Source organism: Pseudorasbora parva, chromosome 3 (assembly GCF_024679245.1).
Source record: "Pseudorasbora parva isolate DD20220531a chromosome 3, ASM2467924v1, whole genome shotgun sequence".
Taxonomy (NCBI): domain Eukaryota; kingdom Metazoa; phylum Chordata; class Actinopteri; order Cypriniformes; family Gobionidae; genus Pseudorasbora; species Pseudorasbora parva.
This window is the reverse complement of record NC_090174.1, coordinates 46,604,776-46,613,698: the sequence shown is the minus strand read 5'-3', so window position 1 is coordinate 46,613,698 and position 8,923 is coordinate 46,604,776.

The following is an 8,923-nucleotide window of genomic DNA, read 5'->3' as shown; positions in this document are numbered from 1 at the left end:
TTATAGACTGAGAGGAATATATTTATTAAACCGTGATAATCTATTCAGAAAATACATCTGGGCTAATCGCCAAACCCGCATGTCTGCTCGCAGTGACAGAAACAGAACGGATCACTACTACTTTTTGAATATCTGCCAATATATTTCCTATAGGCTATTATTAAAAATATAAATAACTGAGTACATTATGCAATGATAAAAATTTCTGATTATTAAGTGCATTGTCTGATTATAGTGCATTGTTGGTGATTTACAAGTGGTCACAGCTAAAAGGTGGAAACAAGGAATTTAAAGTGCACGTGCTCATTAGCTGGAATAGCTGATAAATCAGTATGGTCTCATAGTGAAATAAAAGACTGTCATAATATCATTGGAACCAGAATATAAAAGGGCATTTAGATGTCTTAATTTTTTTGTGTAACAGACTTGCAAACTTTGGAAAATAAATGTATGGTACTCAAACAGGTATATTCTAACTGTTGACAGAAATATATATATATATATATATATATATATATATACAGTCTTGTTCAAAATAATAGCAGTACAATGTGACTAACCAGAATAATCAAGGTTTTTAGTATATTTTTTATTGCTACGTGGCAAACAAGTTACCAGTAGGTTCAGTAGATTCTCAGAAAACAAATGAGACCCCGCATTCATGATATGCACGCTCTTAAGGCTGTGCAATTGGGCAATTAGTTGAATTAGTTGAAAGGGGTTTGTTCAAAAAAATAGCAGTGTGGCATTCAATCACTGAGGTCATCAATTTTGTGAAGAAACAGGTGTGAATCAGGTGGCCCCTATTTAAAGGGGTACTTCAGCGCTGGGAAGATGAATCTGTATTTAAACTGGGTCATCAATGCAGTAGAAATGTGAAATTATTTTTGAATTTGGTGTCTTCTAGACTGAGAAAAGACAGAAAATGTATTTTTGTCCCATGGGGATGAAAGACTACAATTCCCAGAATGCTTCGCTGCCCTGTGAGGCCATTCCCAACGCCATCAACTTGATTACTGTGACTGAGTTAGAGACAATTAAAAACTGAACGTGTCTGTTCAATATAACGAGTGAGTCACCGCGCGAGTCTCACAGCACTGAGCACTAACTGCACGAGTGATGAGAGCTGAGGTAATCGCGACTACACTCGCGGCATACATTCACAACGCGAGTTCAGTCTGGCACGCGTTTCAGTTCATGCCTTTGCAAGCTTAACTTTCATAGAAATGAATTTGAGAAGTTAAAAGACTTACATTGCTCTCCATAGCTCCGTTTAAATGATCCTGTCTGCAAGCTGAGCTCTCCCTGCCAGCTGAGTGTGATCTCCATCCCCCATGCGCGGATTCAAAACATGCGGAAATGGCTCCCTCTGCTGGCTGTAGTCTTTAGCCTCTGGGCAAACATTCCTCCTATGATGCAAAAATCGTCATTTTGCATCATAGGAGGAATTTTTCCAGAAATAAAATGCATAAATCTCTCGTCTCAGGGAGATATGAGGGGGGAAAGCACAATAATTTGAATATTCTCCAGGGTTTCTACTGATACAAAGCCATATGCTAATCGCTGAAGTAACCCTTTAAGGATGAAGCCAACACTTGTTGAACATGCATTTGAAAGCTGAGGAAAATAGGTCGTTCAAGACATTGTTCAGAAGAACAGCGTACTTTGATTAAAAAGTTGATTAGAGAGGGGAAAACCTATAAAGAGGTGCAAAAAATGATAGGCTGTTCAGCTAAAATGATCTCCAATGCCTTAAAATGGAGAGCAAAACCAGAGAGACGTGGAAGAAAACGGAAGACAACCATCAAAATGGATAGAAGAATAACCAGAATGGCAAAGGCTCAGCCAATGATCACCTCCAGGATGATCAAAGACAGTCTGGAGTTACCTGTAAGTACTGTGACAGTTAGAAGACGTCTGTGTGAAGCTAATCTATTTTCAAGAATCCCCCGCAAAGTCCCTCTGTTAAAAAAAAGGCATGTGCAGAAGAGGTTACAATTTGCCAAAGAACACATCAACTGGCCTAAAGAGAAATGGAGGAACATTTTGTTGACTGATGAGAGTAAAATTGTTCTTTTTGGGTCCAAGGGCCACAGGCAGTTTGTGAGACGACCCCCAAACTCTGAATTCAAGCCACAGTACACAGTGAAGACAGTGAAGCATGGAGGTGCAAGCATCATGATATGGGCATGTTTCTCCTACTATGGTGTTGGGCCTATTTATCGCATACCAGGGATCATGGATCAGTTTGCATATGTTAAAATACTTGAAGAGGTCATGTTGCCCTATGCTGAAGAGGACATGCCCTTGAAATGGTTGTTTCAACAAGACAATGACCCAAAACACACTAGTAAACGGGCAAAGTCTTGGTTCCAAACCAACAAAATTAATGTTATGGAGTGGCCAGCCCAATCTCCAGACCTTAATCCAATTGAGAACTTGTGGGGTGATTTAAAAAATGCTGTTTCTGAAGCAAAACCAAGAAATGTGAATGAATTGTGGAATGTTGTTAAAGAATCATGGAGTGGAATAACAGCTGAGAGGTGCCACAAGTTGGTTGACTCCATGCCACACAGATGTCAAGCAGTTTTAAAAAACTGTAGTCATACAACTAAATATTAGTTTAGTGATTCACAGGATTGCTAAATCCCAGAAAAAAAAAATGTTTGTACAAAATAGTTTTGAGTTTGTACAGTCAAAGGTAGACACTGCAATTTTTTTGAACACACCCCTTTCAACTAATTGCCCAATTGCACAGCCTTAAGAGCGTGCATATCATGAATGCTGGGTCTTGTTTGTTTTCTGACAATCTACTGAACCTACTGGTAACTTGTTTGCCACGTAGCAATAAAAAATATACCAAAAACCTTGATTATTCTGGTTAGTCACATTGTACTGCTATTATTTTGAACAAGACTGTATGTATATATATATATATATATATATATATATATATATATATATATATATATATATATATATATATATATATACACATTTCTAGTTTCAACATTATTTGTACTCCAGATACTCCTCTTTAAAAAAAAAAAAAAAAAAGTATGACCACTGAAAATATGTACAGTCGACCACTTTACTTTTACTTTACTTCAGAATTAGGATCTCCATATCTGGGACTGAACAATATATAGTGAAGACGCCAAAAAAAATTAAGAATCAAAATAAGATATCAATATACCTTTAAAAAAAAAGGCTGAATGAAAGGCTACTTCTAGTTACAGGCATGCAAAAAATAATAATAATAATAATATTTTACTGTCACTGTTAGCATATTATGCAAAATGACTAAAGTAAACAGATTTTACTAATAGACCTACCAACCTCTGTGTTAAAATAAAATGATGATACAGCCAAAGTCATTTTTACCCTGTAATTCGGTTTCAAATCTCAAAATTGTCATTTTGATCCCCTCAACAAAATAGAGGGTTACTCAGTCATTATACATTTATGACATTTAATATTGTGTCTTTCTTCTATATGCATTTCTTTCACCAGATTTTTTTTAATTTTTTTTTTTTTTTTTTTTGGCCAAGGATCTCATGTTGATCTCACGGAATGATCCCTATGCATTTTTTTTTAAATCAATTTTTTTTTTTGCAAGATCTTCTGTCTGCTGGGAACTCCAGATATCTGTTGTTTGGAATCATTACATCATCGAGAAATGGTAGAGGTAAAGAATAATGACTGTCAACTTGAGCAACTTGATATGAAATATTTTCATTATTTATTGATCATCTTTATTGACCTTTTCTCCTCATGCTTCTGGAAACTTTTGATTATCCTTTTTGAAGAAAGTTCTTGCTTCAAAGGTTCTACATCTGCATTGATTTCCTTGATCTCCACCCCCTTTAGGTAAGGCCATTTCTTAACATCAGCTACCATAATGTTTTCTCTTGAAACTGGAATTGCATCTTGGGTATAAACTTATAAACTACTTCTGGAATCTCATAGGTGGCAACACGCTTTGAGACATTGAGGATCTCTGTTTGTCTAAATGTGGATATTGAGTTGTTTCCATTTGGCACTTTAATCTGCACTGGAACTATTGCTAGTGAGCAGTCTTTACTGACCCCAGTATCTTCACCAGAATCAATCGAAACAAGAGTAGCCTACTATTTACATGCTTATCTACTGAAAATATCTGGGCATCTTTGTATCTCGCCTTGTAAATTCTTTGAATTTTGAAAACTGCTGTTCTTTTTGTCAACCATAGATATGCAGGAGAGCAAGATGTTTTTGTTGGCAGATTTCAAGTCATAATTTTTTTTTTTTTGCAACCGTGTCCCCCCATAAGACATCCGAAACAGAAAAATCCAATTTCTTCTCATCCTGCTGTATTTGAAAGCATTTAACCAATTGTCAATGTTTTTTACATGACTCCCTGTTCAATATGGACATGAAGAATATAGTATAACTCATGTTTCATTCTGTCTAGTATTTTCTGTGGTACCTGGGAAAGGGATTATTTGAATAGCTAGGTGATCTATATTTGTTAAGGGGTAATCTTGATTCAGCATTACTAGACTTTCGTCCTCCTTATTATCCTGAATTTTACCAAACAGAGAGTCTGAATTTATTCTCACCTGCCCCTAAAAGAAGTTTACAAGATTCTTTAGTCTGCTTGATTTCCCCCCTTTTGTAGGCCATTATTTATTTATTTTTACTCAGTAACGGATGTGATTTAAAATGTAGCAAATTACAATACTTCAAACTAACTGTGCTTAAGTAAAAAATAAAATTACAGGTTTTTAAAACTAGGCTACTTAAAAAAGCAGAAGTACACAGAAAAACTAGCTAGCTTAATCAGTTACACGAGTAAATGTCATTTGTACTTTTCCTCACATAGTTTTATATACTGTCTGATAAACTTACATTGTTTGAAAGTTTTAATTTATAAAGAAAACAGATATGTTCCTAATTCGGAGTATGTTTTCATTGTTACGGCAGCAGGGGCGCTTATTACGCATCTTCTGAAATAGTATGAAATCTCCAGTTCAAAACACATGTGAAGAAGAAGAAGAAGAAGAAAAAGAAGAAGCAAAATAATAACAATCATCAAACATCAAACATTAAACAGCATATATATCATAACTGTTAGCTTACCAAATCAAATGAAAAGTTAAAGTACAGTTAAAGGTTAATTTACTTAAAGGTTTATAAAACTTAAAACGCAAAACTAAGTAGTAAAAGAAAAGTATGATACGTTCTCTTAAAACTTACAAGAATACTCAACTACTGAGAGTATACTTCAAAGTACTTTCATAAACTTATACATTCACTTGTAGTACAGATGCAGTAGAAACTTTCTCAGTTTGTGTAAATCCACTTGGGGTTCAGAGAATTTCTTTTTCCCCCACATTAATTTCACATGTCTAGTACAATTATGTGGTTTTGTTTCATTAATACAGTGTATACTTTTTTCTGGATTTACCCCGAAAGAATGGAAGTGAAATGTGACAACATGCCCCATATGTGGGGTACATTGTAACATGAACTTATGGCAACTAAAATGTAACATGATAAAAAAAAAAAAAGAAAAAAAAAATAATTTGTCAATGAAATACAATTATTAACTTTTTATAAAATAATGCAATTTTTGAATCATTCAAAATAAACTAGGCCTATTTTTTGAGTTTTACAACAAATAAAATACAGCTACATCATAGTGCAAAATATAATAATTAATCACTTCTGAACATTGACTCTAAGTCATTATTCACCCTTTTCTCATGGTTTCTCAAAGGAATTCATAAAAGTATAGGATATAATAGCGTATTTATAATAGGGCTCATTGTAGCAGTCTTACGATGCACCCATTTGCAACTGGGATTTAAACCGCGGCTCGTGTCTTCTGCTGGTTAGATCGGCATTAAAGAATGATCTCAACTGTTAAATAACAGATATCAGATTTAAAAAAAATATCAGATTTGTCTTATTTTAAATAAAACAAAATTAAAAAACTGAGATGAAATTTAAGGAAGAAAAAAAAGGAAGAAATGTAGGCTACTTTTGCTATGGCTAAATAAATGTTTAATCTTCCAAAGATTAAAAAAAATTGCACATTTTTTGTTAAATGATGTTTATATGGCAACTAAATATGGCATATTTATTAAATTTAATAAAGTAAAAAATTAACTGAAATGTTTCACAAAAAAATGAGTGGTGTTTTTTTTTATTTGTGTGTGTATGATGTTCTAATTGTGCGTTGTAAAACATTACCACATTTATATGCGCTGATCTGGGGTACACTTCCGTTTCCTCTGTTTTGCAACAATTTGGTGAGATGATCAGTGCCCATTTAGGTAGTTAATGCAGTGTGGATATGTAGTAACCACTAGAGAGCAGTGCAGTGCTGTGAGTTTCACTTTTTATGTCAGTTTGTCCAAATTGAGAGCGCATAAGACTGATCTGATTATTTTTTAAATAGGCTAAAGCGCTTTAAAAAGTCTTTCGCCAAGTTATCAGTAAAGTGACATTTTTCTATACTGTCTTGGTGTTTTGTACCTCTCCTCCATATGTCTGATAACTTTGTGTGAAAACAGCTAGGTTTGTTGTCACCCCATTTGGGAGGGTTTATTGTGGGGTACGTGCATATAACACGTTATAATGTGCGGATCAGCACGATAAATACAATTCGTGCTATATGGATTTTCATCAGGCTGGGCTTTGAGAGTCTGTTCCAGGGTCCCCCAGTCCACTTCACACACCCAATAGTTAAATGCTAAGATAGTGATATATTTTCGACTTTATACAAACGTGTAACATAACCTTCATTAAATAAGATGACCTCAGAAGCTCAAGGACAAAATGAATGACGGGAAATGGCGACAGCACAGTTATAGGCTCCAGGTCCTATTTATCTGTAGGCCTATGCATTTTTTCTTTCTGTTGTGTCCTTATCGTAAATGATTCATAAGGGCTTATCAGAGCAACCACGGCAAATATGCAACAATTATTTCCCTGTGGTCTTTGATCCAAAAATTTAGCAGACATTAAGCCTACGCAACGCAATCTTTCGAAAAATATTTATTTTACCTGATCATGACCAACCTCAGGGAATCTGCTGTTTCCAAAAAGGAAAAACATTTTTTTTCACAACACAGTTTATCTGAAAAGGTGTCATAATGACAAATTAGTGGCACCTTTCAATAAAAATTATGGAAAATGATCGGGGAAACTACAACAATTTGTTGTGCTGAAAATAGTTTTTCATCATATATCAACATGACTTCTATATTACATGGCCTAAATTGAAGCTGAATTGTTGTGTATTTCTAGCCTGGCATTGTCATATTCAATTCTAGTCTGAATATGATAAAAACGGTTTACAGTTCATGTTGTCAGCAATCAGCATCCTATTTCTTGTTATATTTAATTTAATATTTTTACAATTACATGCTAATTTGTATTGTAGCTTTATGAGGTTTGTGGTCTAGTGGGCTAAAGGACTGAACTGCAGAAAGTTTCGGGTTCGATCGCCACCAGCCAGTTTGTCCTTGAGCAAGGCTCTTAGCTCCAGGGAGATTGTCTCTGTAATAAGTACACTGTTGTCGCTTTTGGTCTTTTTAGAAACTCTCGCTGACTCTGGGCTCACTAAGGATGAAGAGACCGCAGCAACATCTGGGCCAGATGAGGCAATAAGGGCAGGTGAAGTGATGGAGGGCCTCATCATGGCACTAAACCATGTCCAGGATCCTCAATGCGCACACACATCTGCCGACATTTCAGATCCTACAAAAAGGCACAAACATAATATAAAAGCAGCGATTTTAACAGCACAATGTCATTTGATTTCTCTATAAGAAATAACAAAGTAATCTTACTTCATATTTTTGTTCCAGGTTTTTCCATTTTCACTCACCTGCTTCATCACAAAAGCTTGGCAGCAAGTGCATACAGCAAGAATCAGAAAAGTGCTGTAATAACTTTGAAATTACGATAATTAAAATAAACTACAACTTATTGGGACACTCCACATATTCTTATTGGGACTTCAAACTATTGGTCGTCGTTATTTAAAAAGACATGTTTATTACACACAAACAAATCATTAAAAAACTAACTTAAATTCTGGACCTTTGTCAGTGGGAAGCGGGAGGTTTGTTTGAACTACCAAACCTCCTGCCTATGGGCATGCAGGATAACCTGCCGTCTCTTGAGACTCTATCCACAGCATCAGAGTTAGTTAAAGATATGCTAAAGGCCGCTTATATTGACTGGATTGGTTACAAGGTAGTTTGTGATGTTTTTGAGACTGTATTTGATTCACTGCAGTTTTAAAGAGACTGGTGTAAAACAATGGTGTTGATTTGTGAATTTGCACATGGTTTGTCTTAAAGCATATATTAAAAACATCACATATAAGCTACACTGAATCAGTGATTGTTGTGTAAATGTTTTTATACATCGCCTATTTTCTTTTGTCTGTTTTGTACATTTTTGTTGTCTGATCGAGCAAAACCTTTTCACTTCTCACAAGTGTTGATGCCGAGGCTTTTGGTTAGAGTGTTTAAAAGGCTTTTGGGTTTTTAGTTGTAAATAGCATCCGGTGAGTTTCAGATGTTTTGGTAAACAGCTGCAGCTCTTAGGGTTCTCAAGGCCATCAAGGTCAGGGTAATGGACACTGTTGTCAGCTGAAGGTTGAAATCCTTCCTGTTGGCCTTCAGAAAGCCTCTGGAGCTGTAATACATGACATGCTTTTGTTTGTATGTTTCCCAAAAAGTCTAACTGTAAATGATTTTTATCATCCACATTCACATTACTGTAAATGTGTTTGCTGCTTGAGCAACAGAATCAAAGATAAGTGTTTTCTTGAAAATCCTGCGGTTGTTTCTAGCACCCTTATTGATCTTTCTTTCAGTCTCAAGGTTTTAAATTCCAGACAGAGTTGAGTGACTGGGGAAAA